This window comes from Rattus norvegicus, chromosome 10, assembly GCF_021556685.1.
Source record: "Rattus norvegicus strain SHRSP/BbbUtx chromosome 10, alternate assembly SHRSP_T2T, whole genome shotgun sequence".
NCBI classification, from domain to species: Eukaryota; Metazoa; Chordata; class Mammalia; order Rodentia; family Muridae; genus Rattus; species Rattus norvegicus.
Window position 1 is genome coordinate 97,841,995 of NC_141543.1, and position 19,153 is coordinate 97,861,147.

At 49.1% G+C, this 19,153-nt stretch overlaps 1 protein-coding gene across 4 annotated transcripts in view; it reads right to left on the reverse strand.

The window, feature by feature from the left end:
* Window positions 1-13,508, reverse strand: part of Tex2 (testis expressed 2) — a 109,029-nt gene extending 95,521 nt beyond the window's left edge. For 3 of the 4 annotated variants that reach the window (XR_015630658.1, XR_015630656.1, XM_087572438.1), the window contains exon 1: window positions 13,405-13,487. The gene's annotated coding sequence lies outside the window, so the exon portion shown is untranslated. 4 annotated transcript variants of the gene reach the window in all.
* Window positions 13,509-19,153: the final 5,645 nt, after the last annotated feature.

Here is a 19,153-nt window from a genome sequence, read left to right on the forward strand (position 1 = left end):
GAAATTAAAACAAAAGCAGCTCCTTTCCCCTGGGCTCTCCACTGCCCTGACTTGTTTTCCACCTCCACAGTGCACTCGCTCACGCGTCTCACAGGTCACCTCTGACCTGCACTGGGGCAGTGCTAGACTCCCCCTGAGGACAGCGCCTCCCAGCTCACACAGCAGCTGCTGGAGTTTCTGAACTCTGGACAGCACGAGGTAGATGGAAGCCCAGAGGACACGTCAAAATAGTCAGTGATGGGTGAGAACTGATCAACTCTCCTGTCTGCCTGGGGCGAGCCCATGGATGTGGGGGGAAGGGCAGCTGGGTCTGAGGGTCACCTGGATCAGGCACAATGGTACAGTGCAGTTCGTGCTCACGTGTACTCGGTCCTGCATTCAATCCCTGGTACACTCCCCCGACGTGGACACCCCCCCCCCCCCGACGTGGCTCACTGTTGTGGAATGATATCCAAGAAGTCATCCTGAACAAGCCTCTGGCCACTGGGGACACCAGGGAGGTTCCTGGCTCCAGAAGGGAAGTGTTCCCACCATTTTAACTCTAAGGAAACAGTAACTCTAAGGACAAGGAAAGACTCAGCGGGCGACTTTAGGGGTAGAGCCAGCCTGCATGAACGTTCACTCCTGCTGACACCTCAGCTGGCCCTCAGGACAGCTTTTATCTCAGCCATTGTCCACTGGCTTTTTCCAATGTAGTGCCATTAAGTGCAATACGAACACAGGCTCACTTGCACTTCTGGCTGTTCTGGCACCATTGAGCACAGAGTCTCTCTCCCTCCCTCCCTCCCTCCCTCTTCCCTCCCTAATCTCCATGAGGAATCCCCATATGCTCTACCTTACACAAACATCTGTGTGCTTAATTACACCTGCCAGAGGGCCTGCTTTAAAGGCTGCCTGTTGCTGTCTAGGTCTGACCGACCTCACCTGCTCTCCCGCCCTTTGCTTTCCAGTGAACTCAAGTGCTCTTTGCTGTTTCCATCATCAGCCCCTACAGCCTGAATCCTACAGAGGGGTTCCGTGGGGGCCATGCGACCCCTCCTTGGCTCCGCCTCCCCTGCTAACTCCCAATCCCGTTCTTTGCACTGCAGGGTTTCCAGTGCAAAGCAGCCTTGCTCAACTCTTGCTCTGTGAGCTGCTCTAACTCAGTAAGTTTGTAGACACTTGAGCCCTTCTCTCTTTTAAGTGCCATCTTCCACTTAAAAGTTCTTTCCTGGTCACCACGGCCACACCAAGATACACAAGCCTCCCAGGCCCCCTTTATCTGTGTCTACACTTTTCCTCTATACTCTTCTGTGTCCTTCAAATCCTCAGCTGGAGGCCATCTTAACCAGACTTGCAAGTCTCGCAGAAAACACAGGTTGTGATCTTCATGACGCTGCCTCTCTTGGGCCAAGGGACAGAGCTCAGAGGTACCACTGCTTAGCATCCACAGAGCCCTGGGTCAAGCCCTTTGTTCTGGTTTCTTTCTGTTGCTGTGACAAAATACCCCGACTAAAAGCAACTTGGGAAGAGACCTTGGCTTGCAATTTCACATCGCCACCCCACTGAGTATAGTCAAGGCAAGAATTTGATGTCAGGTCTGCTTCCTGTTCCACACAGCATTACCTCCGACTACGGAACACAATTCCCAGCCACAGTGGAGCAGGAATCATGCAGGATGTGGCTCGCTGACCGGCAGGCAGACATACACTCAACTTGAGCTCTCCTTAACAGCTCAAGACCACCTGCCTGTGTGCTGGGCCCGTCCTAGCCAATTAACAACCGAGACAGCTACAGCTCCCCACACACGTGCCACAGAACATCCCAATCTAGACAATTCTCACACTCAGATTCTCTTCCCAGACATTTCTAGCTCGAGTCAAGTTGACAAAGCTGACTAAACCACTCAATTACCCTTCCAACCCCCACACAAGGAGACCACCTCTTCTCTGGTACCTGAGGCCCTGATCTAGAGAGGGTCCCTTTCTTCCACACAGATATCATCTAGGGAAACATCAGTGGTAACTCACACCAACTTTCTCTCTTAAATCACAAAGCCCTAGATGGAATTAACCCACCATTTGACCCCATGTACTTCAGTCTCCTACTCAAAACTTCAAAGTTTATTCTGTTTCCCTGGTGTGTGGCAGTGGGGCTGTGGGCACTGCTGGGCACTCCCTAGTTCATGTGGAAGTGGGTCTGAGGAAGAAGGCAAGTGTGCCAAGATGCACTGGCAGGTCTCCACTCAGCTATACCTTCTCTTCACCAGGGGCACCCAGGGCAGAAAGTCTCTTGCCCCCAGCGTGCAGCCTTCCTATGGCGTCCTGGAGCCCTCTTTAGTGCCCGCCTGGCACAATGTTTTAGCAGTTCCAGTGGCTACAAGCAGTATGCCCTAAACAGGTTTTCCTCAACTGACAAAGCAAGCGAGAGAGAGGAGAGAGAGACAAACGTGAGCAGCCAAGTCTCTGTGGAGGAGATCCTGCATCCCCACCACAGGCCACACAAGCAAGTCACACACCTGGAGGCAGACTGCAGGGACAATGAACAGGGTCAGATGCTGCTAGAGGCTAAGAACAGGCAGCCTGTTCCGACAAGGGTCCACCCTCCAATCCAATCCTTGTAGCGGAGCAGAGCAATGTCTCTTAAGTCTGGAACAAGGAAATAGAGCTGCCTCCAAACCTACCCTGTAGCTCCCCAAATGGATTACTTCAGACGCCCCTGCCTCTCCCATCTCCTGCTCTCTGCCCTAATATTGCTCAAGCTCTTCGATGAGCCCCAGTGTTACTGAGCGTTCCTCACGCTCAGCTTCCTCATACTTCCCGGTGTGCCAGTCACTCATCGGATGTCAGGAGCCCAGACAACAGCAGAGACTGTGCTGGGTCCTAGAGGAGAGCAATCAATGAGGTCTCTGCCCTCCTGGGAAGGAGGGGAAAGCGGCTGCTTATTAAAGAATCTGGAATAACAACCTGTGACAATCACTATGAAAGAGGTAAGAACGGAGAAAGGGAAGTGAGCGAGGTGTTAGGTTCCCGAGGCCACTCAGTTCCCGAACGTCCAGGGCTGGAAAAATAGAAGCACCTAATACACCAGGAGCCAGAAGCCCGGCTGAAGAGGGCAGAGGGCAAATCACAGGCTAGAATGTAATCTTACCTAGTCTTTCACGGGCTGCACAGACATCACAGAATCCTGTCAGGATAGCTACTTTTTTGGGGGTTTTTTTGTTTTTTGTTTTTTGTTTTTTCCAAGACAGGGTCTCTCCGTGTGGCCCTGACTGTCCTGCAGCGTGCTCTGTAGACCAGGTTGGTCTCAGACTCACAGAGATGTGACTGCTTCTGTCTCCTGAGGGCTGGGATTAAAAGCGTGTGCCACCAACCAGCAGGGTGTTTTTTACATTTTTTATCTAATAAATAATAAATAATAGGACTTATTACATTTTTATCTATTTATTGTGTGGAGATGGTCAGAGGACAACTTGGGGGAACTGGCTCCTTTCCTTCCACCATGTCTGAGGCCCAGGGTCAGGTCACCAGACTTGGTGACCTGCTGAGCTATCCCATGGCATAAGTGGTTTTTAAGAGACTATTCTGCTGTATCAGTAAGCAGCCTGGAAAGGAGGAGTGAGCAGGGGAGGGAGGGAGGCAGTCAGTGCAGAGCCCAAGAGATGCCATCAACAGCACACAGCAAGGGAGTGGCAAAGAAAGGGCAGACAGGAAAGAGCCCAGCTTGTGTCACCATGAGGAGAAATGTCAATGGCCGCTGTGCCAACCCTGCGGCTCATTAGTGCACCCCCTTAGCACCTGCTTTTCAGAATTTTACATAAATTTAATGCCAGTCTCCCAGTCACTGAAACCACCATTCTGTTAAATGTTTACCAACCAACCATCTTACTATGCCTTGGGGATAAAAAACTCCAGATGTCCTGTGTCCTCCGGGTCACCTCCCAGCCCCTGGGTGTTGCCTTGGAACAGCCTCCTCTCTAAGTCCTTAGAGTAGTGTACAAAGCTCCCAGGGCTGGGGCCACCCTGCCTTCCGAGGTCTTCCAAAGCCCCCAAAGCTTTCCCCAGCCTCCCTACCTCCCAGTGTACAGCAAACAAGCAGCTCGGGGGTTCGGGGAACCTAGGTTCAGGAGACACCTGACATCAATACAACTGTTCTGAGTGTTCGAGCCAGCACTAGACCCTAACCCCACACAGCTGTTGTCCCTTCTATCAAAGGACTGAGCTCGGGAGACACACATAAGGTGTATGTTTGCACTTGTCACTTGGTTGTGCTGGAAGCTGGAGCAATGGCTCAGTTGTTAAAGGCTGGGCTCCCAAGCAAAAATAACAATTAGTTGAGCTGGGTGCTAACTGGTGGCTCGGGCTTAGGTTTCTCTATGGTATTGAGGATTGAACTCTCATCCCTACACAAGCACCTACCTCTGAGCCATATTTCCTGCTGAGCCTGGGTCTTGCCCTGTCTAATATGACCATGTGGAACTATCAACTAACAGTTTAAAGTTTTATAAACTGGAGCTTCAGTTCACACCTTCCAAATGGTGGGTGACAACCACTGGACAGCCCAGGTCTAGAACACTCCTTACCTTACAGACCTGTTGGACAGTGGCCCACAGGGGCACCGCTATAGAGCTATTTGCATAACCAATTTGAATTGTCGCTTTAAAAGTAAAAGCAAGGGGGTTGGGGATTTAGCTCAGTGGTAGAGCGCTTGCCTAGGAAGCACAAGGCCCTGGGTTTGGTCCCCAGCTCCGAAAAAAAAACCAAAAAAAAAAAAAAAAAAAAAAGTAAAAGCAAAAACAAAAACTAAAGTTTATCACATAGAAGTCAATATGTGGGCCAGGGTGTCCTCAAGCTCATAGAGATCCCTCTCTCTCGGCCTCCTTGCACACACCCATCTACTCTCTCTCTATATTTTTCATTTAAGTTTCATTTATTTTATTTATTTGTGTGTGTGAGTGTTTTTTGCATGTATGTGCATATATGTGCACATGTGTTTGCCCGGTATTCCCAGATGCCAGAAGAGGATTTTGAGTCCTCTGGAAGTGAAGTTACAAGCAGTTGTAAGCCATCATGGGGGTGCCGGGAACCGAACCCAGGTCCCAGGAACCAACAGCTGCTGCCCTTAACCACTGAACCATCTCTCCAGCCCTTTCCATCTCATCACAGCCAAGACTGTAAAGATTTCCAAGAAGTTCCCATTTTGGATTAGGACTTTCAACGCCAAGCATGTAGACGTTCCTTCTCTTTGATCACACCTAGCACATGGGTTTTTAGTTCAGGGATACACATGCAGTGGATCTTTGGAAAATCCACCAATACGTTCTCACAAGAACCGTGTGAGAAGGAGTTGAGCAAAATTCAGCAAGTGTGACCGATAGGCAGCGCATGCCTCCAGTCCCAGCACCCGGGAGGCGAGGCAGGAGGATCAGGAGTTCATGCCTTGTCCAGATATAAAAAGAATTCAAGGGCAGCCTGTGATGCTCAAAACCCTGTTTCAAAAGGGGGAAAAAGTTGCTAATTTGTGAAACTGCATGATGAATACACGGGTTCCATCATATCATCTTTTACTCAGTGTATTTAATTCTTTCTAAGCTAAAAGACTTTAAAAACAAATTCACTGATATACGAATTGGCCATAGTTAACACTTTCTACCATAAACTATCATACGGTCGGGTTTGCACCATTTCATTACTGACCCATACCAAGTAAAGAACAGAAGCAGTGGGCCTTCATGATCCCAGAGTACAGCTGTCCCTGTGGATGCCAAAATACTCTAGCAGGCTGGGCGATGGTGGCCATGCCTTTCATGCCAGCACCTAGGAGACAGAGAGGCAGGCTGATCTCCCAGTTGGAGGCCAGCCTGGTCTAAATAGTGATATTTCAAGATAGCCAGGGCTACGCAGAGAAACTTTATCTGGGGAAAAAAGAAAAAAAAAAAAAAAAAACAAGAACTCCAAAACCTGTTAGAGACGGGGATCAGTAAAACGCTACACACAGCAGTATCTGATCACCTGATAATAAAGCCGCTGGCTTTGATGCCTCAGAGGAAAAACAAACAAACAAACGACTTCCCACGTCCAAATTCTAAAGCAGACACTAGGCCTGAAGGCTCAGGGACAACAGTGCTTGCTGCTCAGTTTAGTGACCTTGGTTCCAGGACCACGTGGTGGGAAAGGAGAAGCAACTCCCAACAGTTGTCTTCTGACTGCCACAGGTGAGCTGTGGGGAACACACAGAGCATGTTGCACACGAATGCAAATTAATAAATGTAATTCGGGGTTGGGGATTTAGCTCAGTGGTAGAGCGCTTGCCTAGCAAGTGCAAGGCCCTAGGTTCGGTCCCCAGCTCTGAAAAAAAGAAAAAATGAATAAACGTAATTCAATTTTTTTTAAATCAGACAATAGCAAAACTTCCAGTCCAGCTCACCACACACTGAGCACTGGGCCTCCTGCAGGCAGGGCCGGCTCTTTCCAGGAGCAGGGACACTGCAGAAGGCCACGAGAGCAGCCTGAGAAAGCCTCTGAAGACCTGCACAGCAGCCAGCCACTTTGTACCTGAGGCCTGTCTGGGTCAGGTTTCCCGCTGCTGAGTCAGCAAACCCTTATTCTCTTCCAGTTCAAGCCAGGAACAGCCCTCAGGGTTTACTCAATCCTAAAAGCACAGGAGGGAGGCCCACAAGGTTAAGAAACTTCCCGAGGCCTCCCAAGCACTGTCTGGCTCCTGAGGGCCAAGCCAGGTACATAGGCAGGTTGCACTGTCTGTTTATGTCTCTACCCCTGCCCACCTCTCACTGTCTCTCCTGCGAGACTCTTCTCTTTCCCAGTTCCCTTCCGAGCAATTTCACACTCACTACCGTTTTGTATGAACAGTATGTATGTAGGGCGCATCTGATTTGTCTAGTTCTAGACCACCTACGGTGCGGTGGGCAGGGGAGCACCCCGTCTGTTTTACTCCCCATCAGATTGCCAGTGCCAAGTACAGTGCTTGAGACCGGGGAAAATTCAAATGCTTGGTAGCTGACGACCACTGTTCAGTCAGTCCTTTCAAGAGGTATGTCTTAAATTCTCTATTTTTAAACCCAAAATAAGAAGTACTAACAGTTTTAGGACTACTGTTTAAGAGACAGCACTGGGTGTGAGAGAGGACTAAGACGTGGACAAGAGAGTGAGCTTAGGCAAGCTTTACACAGCACAGGAGAAACCAGGCTCTTACAAAACGCATACTCTGATTCCGACTGGCTGGTCACGGATAGACAGCAGTGTTTGATCTCGAATCCTAAGTAAGCTTAGGACTGGAGCCGCTCCTCGCCCCCATGCCATTCCCAACTGTGAAAATAAGCTGTGGAGGTGCCCACCGTCTCTGTTCAATAATCTCCTCAGGAGAAAGCGCTTAGAACCAATGTTCCAGGCAAATCCAACAGACAAAGCTTACTTCAAAGCCCACCTGGGTCTCCCATCCTGTGAGACTGCTTAGGAGAGGTCAAGTTCATCTTTCAATAGTCCCATTCATGCCCACTTATGCTCACAGTGACCTGTCAACGGCTTTGTTCACCAAAGGAAAACCCTCCCTTTCAAGGACTTAACTCCCCTGCAACTCCTGTAGGAGTTATTCTTTAGGCTTAGAGTTACCCCATTGAAGGGGCAAAGTCTTTCCAGCTGTGACCTCAGAGCAGAGGACTCTCTCCTTTCAACCTGGGTCAGATCCCAGAGCTAGTGGCTTGAAAGGGTTCCAGAGTGTGTGAAACACTCATGACCATACCACAGAATTCATTCTGGGGGCAGCAGAAGGCTGAGCTCTGACCCTGCTCTGACCTTGTCCTTCGAACCTGGCTTCATTCTTTAACCTCTCAGAACTTCAGCCTTATCATCTTAAAATAAGATTCACTGGGGCTGGGGATTATAGCTCAGTGGTAGAGCGCTTACCTAGGAAGCACAAGGCCCTGGGTTCGGTCCCCAGCTCCGAAAAAAAGAACCAAAAAAAAAAAAAAAGATTCACTGCCAGGTGTGGTGGTGCACACCCTTAATCCCAGAACTACCGAGGCAAGGGGAACACTCTGAGTTCAAGGATAGCCTGCTCTGGGGCTGGAGAGATGGCTCAATGGTTAAGAGCACTGACTGACATGGTGGCTCACAACCATCTGTAATGAGATCTGATGCCCTCTTCTGGTGTGTCTAAAGACAGCTACAGTGTACTTATATATAATAAATAAATAAATCTTAAAAAAAAAAAAAAAAAGAGGGTTGGGGATTTAGTTCAGTGGTAGAGCGCTTGCCCTGGGTTCGGTCCCCAGCTCCGGAAAAAAAAAAAAAGATAGCCTGATCTGCATAGCAAATTCCAGGACAGCCAGGACTACATAAAGAAACCCTGTCGGGCTGGAGAGATGGCTCAGTGGTTAAGAGCACCGACTGCTCTTCCAGAGGTCCTGAGTTCAAATCCCAGCAACCACATGGTGGCTCACAACCATCTGAAATAAAATCTAGTGCCCTCTTCCAACCTGAAGGCATACATGTAAGCAGAACACTGTATATATAATAAATTTTTTAAAAAGAAAGAAGGAAAGAAAGAAACCCTGTCTCATGGTCCCTACCAAAAAAAAATCAGAATTTTCTGAAGTTTGAACTTGGATAAGTTTAGAGCGCAGCACACAGCAATTCCATAAATAATAACCAGGCTAGTATTATGGGTGGTTAATTGTTTTCTACTTTTCTTGCTGAGACCGGGCCTCACTATGAAACCTTGGCTATACTGGAACTCGCTATGTAGACCGGGCTGTCCTCAAACTCACAAGACATCTGCCGGCCTCTGTCTCCCAAGTGCTGTTTTCTACTTTTCAAAACATTGTCACAAACATCAAGTAAGTCTTGAATGAAACTTTCAAATGATAGGACGAGCCTGTAACCCCAGCTACTCTAGAAACAAAAGCAAAATCAAGGCCAGATTGGGCCGAAATACAAAACCTTATCTCCAGAACAATAAAAAGGCCTGACTAAAGTAATTTCCTTTCTGCCACTGAGAACCTCAGATCCTTTGGGTTCGGAGGCTCAGATACTCTTGAGACTGTACTGGGGGTGGAGGCAAGGGGACACGTAAGTCCTCGGGATGGAGGGTTAGCAATGTGGCACACAGGCATACATCAGGCAAGACACTTACACACATAAAATAATAAAATGAATTTTTAAAAAAGAAAGTCCTCAATTTGTAAGAGACGGAGGGTCCGAGGTGTAAAGGAACCCAGGGATCACAGGTGACATCATAAGACCTGCCAGGCCTCGAAGCTCATCTCTTCCAGAGCCACTCAAGACCATCTCCACGCTCCTGCCTTCTAGCCTCCCTCTCACACTCATTTCATGTTAGACCTTCAGGCGCTGTAAGGAGTTTCAAAAGGAACAACATGCAACCTGGAATATTACCTTGAATCACTTTAGAATTCACATGTAAGAGTGTATCAGTACGGGGTTCCAGTCTCTTTAAATCAATCTTTTTTTTTTTTCTTTTTTTTGGAGCTGGGGACTGAACCCAGGGCCTTGTGCTTGCTAGGCAAGCGCGCTACCACTGAGCTAAATCCCCAACCCTCAATCTTTATTTTTAACTGGAGAATTTAAAGGTGACAAAAAAAAAAAAAAAAAAAAAAAAAAACCTTAGTGGACAGCCAGGACAAAGAGAGCTGACTGCCCATGGCTCATTAGTTCCTCCAGTTAATGCTTCTCTTGGGGACAGCAGTCAGCTAAAAGACAGTAGTACTCCAGGCAAACTGGACACCGTTCCTCCAGCCCAGGATCCCAGTCCGTGGATTCATGGATTATCACCAGGGCTCTGAGTGCCAAGGCTTACCGGATGCTCAAGGTAACTGTTCTCTCTGTTGTTTGACAGCATCAAGTGGTATGGGGATTCATTGTATGTCAGGCCTCAATGACCTCATTTAACCTCCCCTCAATGACCTCATTAACCCTCCTCGTAACTACCTGTAACTAATCCACTACCACTGTCCATCTAAGCTAAGACCACTGACTCTAAGACACACGGATATTTTACACACCTAAAAGCATCTCACGTGCCAGGGTAAGGCTCTGTAAGCTTCAACTGTTGCTATGAACACTAAGATGATATAGGCTTCACTGTCTCGGTGTTGCCACCGCCATGAAGGCTGTCTCGACAGGTGATGACTGAGGTACACAAAGACAGCAATTTCCCCAAGGTCACAGAGCTGATGAGCAGGCACACTGGGATGCAGTCCCAGAAAGCTGGATCACCTCTCCCCCAGGGTTCTTAAGGATCTAAGGGGGCCCCCACATTTCCACCAGGCGGAGGCCGGACCCCAGATGCTGACTGTTCACCAACACAGCAGAACAGTTCATCAGCCGGAGTCAAGCCTGACCTGTCATACGGACGCTGCTCTAGGTCAGCTCTCACAAACTGCACTTGGCTCCAGGAAAAGCAGTGTGGTACAATGGGAAAAGCACGTCTTGGGACGGAACAGTCGGGAGGCTGGAGGTCCAGTTCTGGTTAGAGAGCTTGTCATCCTGGTTAAGTCACAGAACAATCCTGAGCCCCTTTCCTCCACCATAAGAACAGGTTATGAGGGGCTGGGGATTTAGCTCAGTGGTAGAGCGCTTACCTAGGAAGCGCAAGGCCCTGGGTTCGGTCCCCAGCTCCGAAAAAAAAAAACCAAAAAAAAAAAAAAAAAAAAAAAAAAAAAGAACAGGTTATGATCCTCCCTGGGAGGCTGTTGCAGGACCGGTCTACGCACAAAGGATGGGGTGCGGGGTGTGGCAGAGCTATGACTTGAAAAGCCATGTTTATTTGGTGGTGGCCCACACCTTTCATCCCATCACTTGGGAGGCTGGGGCAGGTGGATTTCTGACTCGAAGGCCAGCCTGGTCTACAGAGAGAGTTCTAGGACAGCCAGGGCTACACACAGAGAGAAACCCTGCCTCCAAAAATGAAAACAAAAGAAAACCCCACCTTTTCAGTTCCAGTCAGCTTATGGTTTGGGATACCATCAAAGAACCCAACACCCCTGTAACCTCGACAATCCCTAAGTGGGACCCTTGGGAGATATTAAGGGTCAAACAGGAGAGAGAATTCCAAGAGGGAAAAAAAGGAAAGGGAAGTAAAGAAAGAAAAACTAGAGGCATGGAGAAGACAAAGGCAGCATTCTGTAATGGTCTTCCTAACTTGTGAATTAATGAACACATAAGAAAAAGGGAGAGAAAGATGCCTAACATCCAGGCACCGCCAACAAACATAAAGACGAGTATAATTTTGTATTGAACCTGACACAGAAACTGGTCTTTGAAGATTCAGTTTGCTATCAAAGTAATCTGGGGTAGAAAAATTTCTCCCTTTCTGTTTTTATTAAGTAACATTCTGTATGTTTCTCTCTTCTTACTTCAAGAGCCTCAGAGAACGAGAGCTTTTGACTTTGATGGGACTCCCTCCTCCCTCCCCCTCTACCACATCCGCAGGGTCTGGCAGAGTCTAGCACATCACAGACCCTAAATAAAAAGTTATCAAATGAATATTTTTGACTCTAGGCAATGCCTCTGTTCATAACATCCTACAGTTACGATACATAAAAGTGTAGTCAAGCTGGGGAGATGGCTCTGTTGGTATGGGGCTTGACTCGCACACATGATCGGGGCTTTGATTCCTACACCACACAAACCTGGTGTGGTGGTGATGCAGGCCAGAAACCCTAGCACTGAGCAATTGGCAGCAGAAGGACCAGACATTCAATGTCGACTTCGGCTAGGAACAAGTCTAAGGCCAGCCTGGGATATGAGAGGCCTTTTCTCAAAATACATACATGCACATGCATGGTCTAACCTTTGCTGCTTTTCCTGGAAGCAGTCTAAGAGCATAATCCCTTTAACATACAGTCGTGTGTCTAGCATATGTGAGAACTCTCATTTCTCACCACTCTGCACAAACCACTCTTGAGCTGTCTTTCCTCACCTGTCCTTTACTGCCTGTCGTTGAACTTCAGCACCTCCACGTTCAGATCCCAATCACCTGTTTGTCTCCTTTCCTGAGGATAACCATGCAAGTATGTGCAGTCTCCCAGAGCCCCCCTCTACCCCCTCTCCAAGCCTTCATGTCCACTCCCAGGGAGCTCAGGTAGATCACCAAAACTCTGGCTTCATCCTCCTAGCCTCAAGACATTTGTCTGTCTTGGAAGACTCTGAAAAGGTACTGAAATCGTTTAAGGGTTGGGAAAAGCTAACAGAAATGGCGTTTTTCACCAGTCAATACAAGATACACTTCCCTGCAGGTCACCCCAATCCAAAAAAAAAAAAAACGCAAACCCAGACCTGTCAAACTCCTTTCCCCAAGGGCCAAAGATCACTTATCCCTCTGTTTCCCTTGGTATTTTACACATACAAGTCACTTTCTGAGAAGACTATTCCTCTCAATTGAGTGCAGAGCAATGGTGTCAAGACACTTGGACCCCACACCGGAACAAGACACAACCTGTGTCCTCAGGGATCCCACACTTTTCCTTCAACTCTAAAAAAGTATGTCTTTACACAGTATCTATGAAATCTAATGACAAAGTACTCCTTAGCTCTAGGAAAAAAAAGAGCGAGGGTGTTTAACAGACTTTGCCCTTAAATTTGATGCCGTGTAACCATAACAACTGATGGTTTAGGTAACCATCAACCCACTGAGGGGCTAAGTTTTCCAAAAATCGTTTTTCAGTGGGGGGGGGGGGGGGCTTCCCTTGCACCAACTCCCGCGCGCAGAGCTGGCGCTCGGAGTGGCATGTGGTGCAATGGAGCCGGTGGTTCCCGTCCCAGCTCCGGTCCCTGGGTCTCCACCACCGTCATCTCCGTGCTCCCAGCGGGGCAGCTAACGTTAGGCCTCAGCCCAATGTCACTTGTTAACCTTCCTATCTCCCCGGTTTTCAGTGCGCCGCCGCCTCCCTTTTAAAGCACACAAACCACCCCACGGTCCCCGGTGTCCACCAGGAGTTGCAGAAAAACAAGCGAGGCGCCGACAGCCACTGACAGATTCGCGCAAAAGTAACCGCACTCCTCCACTCCCAAGCTTCTCCCACGGTGGCCCAGGGGGCGGCGGGCAGCCGAGGCCCCACGCACAGAGGTGACAAGTGTTTCCCTTCAGCTAGCGTGTGGATACTGCTTCCCGGGATCTACACCGAGCGGCGGACGCCAGGCTGGGACCTGATGGCTTGCACCTCCCGCCCCAGGGCGACTCCGCCCCGCTCGGCCCCCAAGCAAGGGAAGGTCTCTCCCGGGACCACCAGTGCCGGCATCCCGAGCCCTGGCAGCATGGAAGGGGCTGAACCGAGCTCCGCTGCGCCAACGGTTGCGGGAGCTGCCGGTATCCCGAAGACGGGCCACCCAGCCAGGGCCTGCTCCGCCCGACGCTCCCTGCGTCGCCCCACCTGGACCCGAGGGCGCTCACCCTGGATCCGCTGGCTGCCTCATCCTACTGCGCCGGCGCCCGTTCTCCGCGGCCGCCGCGGCTCCAGCTCCAGCTCCGGCTCTGGCTGGGGCCGCCGTGCTGCTGCCCGCCCACCCCCGGGCACCGGCCGCCCCGCCCCGCCGGCGGACCCGCCCCGCGGCCGCGGCCCCCACCGCCCAACCACAGGGCGGGAGGGCGGAGTCAGCCGCGCACCAGACACGTCTAATCCAGCCAGTGTTGCACGCCCGCGAGAGGCCTCCGGGATCGGCCGGCGATTGGTCAGGGCTGTTAAAGGGGCCGCAGCGCTAAGGACTGGAAAGAAGGGGGGGCCGCGACTAACTGCGGGTTACCTGGCAGAATCCCAGTGGGAGGAGCAAGCGTTTCTCCCTCCCAATGAAATGGAGGCGCTTTCCCCAGTTCTTTGCATTTCTTAATTTCCTCTTCCTGCAACTTAGCAACAAGTGCCTCCAGCCGGGAGGGAAACTGAGGTTACGAAAATAGCTGCTATCTGGCTAGGCTGTTCTTTTTTTTTTTTTTTTTTTTTTTTTGGTTCTTTTTTTCGGAGCTGGGGACCGAACCCAGGGCCTTGCGCTTCCTAGGCGAGCGCTCTACCACTGAGCTAAATCCCCAACCCCTCTAGGCTGTTCTTATGAATGTCTTATGTCTTAGGAGGTAGTCGGGCATTATCAGTCCCTGCTAGTTCCAGAAACTGGATTTCTGAGCTCCTCCTCCACACCTGACCATAACAACCAATCCCAAACCGATTAGTAGAATTAAGCGCCTAGAACTCGTGTGATGTAAATATATCATCTATTATGATCTTGGGTTTTTTAATTCAGGGTCTCCTGTAGAGTAGGCTGTTTTCAGACTTGATATGTAGCTAAAAGTAGCCTTGAACTCTTGCCTCTACCTCTACCGCTAAGACTATAAGGCGTACACCTGAATAACATAAATTTACCTTAGAGGAACGGCGTCTGGGGGGCGAAAGAAGGAAGGTGACTTTTAAAGATGAGTTTTCACTTAAAATGAGCTTGGAACGGTGAAGACTACTTTTTCATTCAGCAACTCCTTACAGGGTAGAGAGAAGGAGGGTCGAGGGTATAGAGGGTAGGCAAGACCCTCACAGAATATTGGCAGATTATGATAGTGCTCTTTGCTTAGCAGCTTTGCCTTCTAAACCAGTGGATCCCAAACTTCAGCATCAGCCCATCCCAGAGGATTTTAGCATGCAGAGTCCTCCTAAATCCCACCTTGCATATTGTCAGCCTCTCATGGCTGTGAAATTAAAACTCGACCAGCCGAAAATAAAGCTCCTCTGTACAGTCAAAATCCATAGTATGTTTGAGAGACTTCCTAGTCAGTAAACCTAGAGACCACAAAGAAACTCAAACTGGCTCCCTGCACAGGACATAGCAAGAACTGAATGTTGACGGGCCCTAGAAGCAACAGATGACAGCTTGAACTCCTGCGGGAGGAAAGGCAGAGCTGTGGCCTAGCACTTAAGGAAGTCAGTCTTGCTCTCTGACCAGTGAGATAATGCATAAGTATTTAATGGTGTGCGCGCACACACACACACACACACACACACCCATCTCATCACTAGGACCAGTCATAACCCAGAAGGACACCCTGCCCCTCTGGTACCACATTCCAATGTCATCATCAAGTGCTGCTGCCTACCCTCCTGGCTGAATTCCTCTTCCGGCCCGGGTATCCCAGACACCTGTGTGACCCAGAAGTCTCTGCCCTAGATTTGAAGGCCAGACTAATAAAAGGTTATTAGTCAAGTTTCACTAGGGGAATAGAGCGGGTGTCGGGGATACAGAAAACAACAGGGATTTATCTGATTGGCTTACACAAGACACTCTGTCTTCAGAGATGCTCAGGCCACGAAGCTGGGTGAATCAGTAGCCCCTATCTTTCACCACAGGGCTGGAGGATTCTCAGAGAGACACTGGTCTTCAGTCCATGTTGAAAATTCAAAGACATTGGGTCCGTGAAAGATCCTAGCAGGAGCATTCACCATCAAGAGGCAAAGACAGGCAGGCAAAAGGCATAAAGACTTCCCTCAGACCTCCTCAGATCTCAGCCTCTACAGAAGGCTCCCCACAACCTAATCAAGAACATCCCTCACAGGTGTGCACGGAAGCCCTCCTAGTTGGTTCTAGAACAAACCAATCAACTGCTGAGTATAAAAATCTCTCTCGGAACTTGGAATTCAAGCACTGGAGAGGCTGAGGGCAGAAGCTTACCCCGAGTTCGAGGCCAGCTGGTCTGTATATCCAAACCCAGAAGAGAAAAGCAGGGAGAAGAGAGGAGAGGGAGAAGAAAGGGGTTGGGGAGAAAATTGTTGTCTTGAGAGGTGAGGGTTCTAATCACAAGTACCTGTGTGGCAGGCCAAGGTCCCACCATCTGGTCTGTGCTGCAGCCATCTAAGGTCTGACTCCGAGCTGACAGCCCCCCAAACCCCACTTCCATCCCCTCATGAAAAAGCCTCTTAGAAAATTACCAAACTCCGCCACAGACACTTGAGGGCCAGATGCCCTGGCTAACTGACACTTTTGCTTCGGTTAAACTGTTTGCCTGCTCTGCTTCCTCCTGTAACTGCCAACAGGGATATGGTTTTGGTGTTTTGCTTTTTCGTTTTACTTTGTTTTTTCCCCACTAAAAGCTCCCTGCTGAAGGCAGTCAGGGCTGCTCTGTGAGATCCATCCTCTCCAGGCAGTTGCCGGCTGGCTTAACACTCCCCCCGCCCAAGCCCAACCCAGGGCCTTGCCCTTGCTAGGCAAGCGCTCTACCACTGAGCCTAATCCCCACCCCCTGGCTTAACATCCTTAAATTGCGACTCTGGTTTTGTCAAGTGTTCCTTGGGGGTCTTTGCTCCATGACACCTGGAACTGCATGGCAAGCAATGGGTTTCAGTGGTGACGCAGCTTGAAGCTCTTCTTGGCCACATGTCGAAGCCGTCACCTTAGAAGAAAAACAAGAAATAGTGACCATCGTCCCCTTGCCTGGATCTAACTTTCCACAAATATTAGACTGATCAGCTTATCAGCAGCATAATCTCAAACTAAGGACAGTAAAGTCCATCGTGAATGCTCCTCTCCCCCCTTCTCCTCCTCCTACTTCTCCTCTTCCTCCTCTTCCTCTTCCTCTTCTTCCTCCTCTTCCTCTCTCTCTCTCTCTCTCTCTCTCTCTCTCTCTCTCTAGTTATTTTATGTATATGAGTACACTGTCAGTATCTTCAGACACACCAGAAGAGGGCATCAGATCCCATTACAGATGGTTGTGAGCCACCATGGTGTTCCCGGGAATTGAATCTTTGGAGTCAGTGAGTGCTTTTAACCCATGAGCCTTCTCTCCAGCCTGAGGCCCTTCTTTTTTAAAGGGGAAGATTTTGAGGCATCAAGGTGACTCACCAACACAGATGTCCACTACCAAGCCTAACGACCTAGTTTAATCCCTGGGACTCACCGGGCGGGAGAAGAGACCTGACCCTCAGAGATTGTCCTCAGACCCTATATGTAACACAGACACCCACACACCTACACTCATAAAGTAAATAAAGGTAATTAAAAAAAAAAAAAAGAGAAGAGGCTGTGAATGGTGGCACATCCTTTAACCCTACCTCTCAGGAGGCAGAGGCGTGGCGATCTTTATGAGTTTGAAGCCAGCCTTCTCTACACAGCAAATTCCAAACCATCCCTAGCTCCATAGTAAGACCCCCATCTCAAACAAACAAACGAATGAAGGAAAGAAAAAGAATTAGCTAGGCAGTGGTGGCGCACACCTTCAATCCCAGCACTCAAGAGGCAGAGGCAGCGGCAGGGGGATCCCTGAGTTAAAGGCTAGCCTGGTCTACAGAGTGAGTTCCAGGACAGCCAGGGCTATTCAGAGACACCCTGTCTTGAAAAACCAAAAAGAGCCTGCTGGCAGTAGTGGCATATACGTTTAATCCCACCTAGCAGTTAGGAGGCAGATCTCTGAGTTCCAGGCCAGCCTGGCTTACAGAGAGAATTCCCGGGCAGCCAAGCCAGGGCTATCTAGGGAAACTCTGTCTCAAATTAAAAAAAAATAAATAAATAAAAAGGAAAAAAGAGAAAGAAAGAAAAGAATTTGTATGCTTTGAAAATTTGAACAAAGGCTAGCACACCGTTGATGCTTCCTCCTAAGAGGTTAGTATGCAGAGTAACCCGGTGTGGTAGACATTATCATGACTGCGTGTGGTATAGAGTGTACGGGTGTAGAAACTGAAGCTCACAGAGGAACGGTGATGGGTCTGAGGCAGGGACAGCTAGTTAAAGGAAGACCCATCACTCCTGACCCTAAGACTGGGCCCCACCTAACGTCTAACTGTTATGCTACCGGACCTGCCAATTCTGCTACAGGGCCTGCCAGTTCTGCTACAGGGCCTGCCAGAACACCTCTTGCTGCTGGGCACAGCATAAATTCAAAAGGCAAAAGGAACAAATAGCACTAACCTCTGCCAAAAGGAAATTTAATACAGGAGCACAGCTGTGGAGTTGAAGTCCAGTTAACAACTGCTTGCCCTTGATTTGAGCAGTTATATAATTCAAACTCATCGATAAAAATGGGAAAAATCAAAAATTTTGCATAGATTTTCCTGTAGCCCACGGTGGCCTCAAATTCACTATGTAGCCAAGGATAGCCTTGAACTCATCCCCCTGCCTCTACTTCAGGAAGTTCTAGGATTACAGGTGAGTACCACCACGCTCAATATATGCATTGCTAAGGACTGAAACCAGAGATTTATACACACTAAGTAAACACCAACTGAGCTATCCTACCCCTTTATCCCTGAAGAAAACTAAATTCCACCTCTGGGCTTGTGCAAAGACCCCGTTAGCTGAAGATTGTATGGCCCCAAATCATGATGGTGCGATTGGTGATTTTTGTTGTTGTTAAAGATTTATTTATTTTATATATGAGTACACTGTCAACGTCTTTCAGACACACCAGCAGAGGGCATCAGATCCCATTACAGGTGGTTGTGAGCCACCACGTGGTTGCTGGGAATTGAACTCGGGACCTCTGGAAGAGCAGTCAACACTCAGAACCGCTGAGCCTCCAATTGATGATTTTTTTCAATTCTTCTCCCACCCCCCATCCCCCACCCCTGCCTCCCCTCCCAGGGCCCCTCCCAGGGACGGAACCCAGGGCCTTGTGCTTGCTAGGCAAGTGCTCTACCACTGAGCTAAATCCCCAACCCCTTAAAATTCATTTTTGAGGGCTGCATGTGTACCACTGCATGCATGTAGAGCATGTGGAGATTAGAGGACAACTTATGGGAGTCAGTGTTCTCCCTCCATCACGTGGGTAACATGGATGAAACTCAGGTTATCAGGCATCAGACTTGGTGGCAAGCACCTTTCTCAGAGTCAGCCCTCCGGCCCCCACTGATAGTTTTAAATGTTACGATAGGACAAATGCGAGACGCATTCGATAGAATAAAACTGTATTTCAAATTTTGACATTTTCTCACATTGGCAGTACGTGAAAGGGTAGTTTCTCAACGTTGGGCTTTGGCAGTGAGCGACAGCTCCCCGACCACGTGACTATGTGGGGCTCCGGCCGATACTCCACAGCACGCTGGGAGGCTACGCTCTGAAGTAAGTTAGGAATATTCCTGTAGTTTTGTTCGTTTGTTTTACCTACAGTATAACCTCTTTATAGGGCAAGGAATATGTAAGTGTTGTGGATTTCATTGAATGCTTGGATTATGGATTCC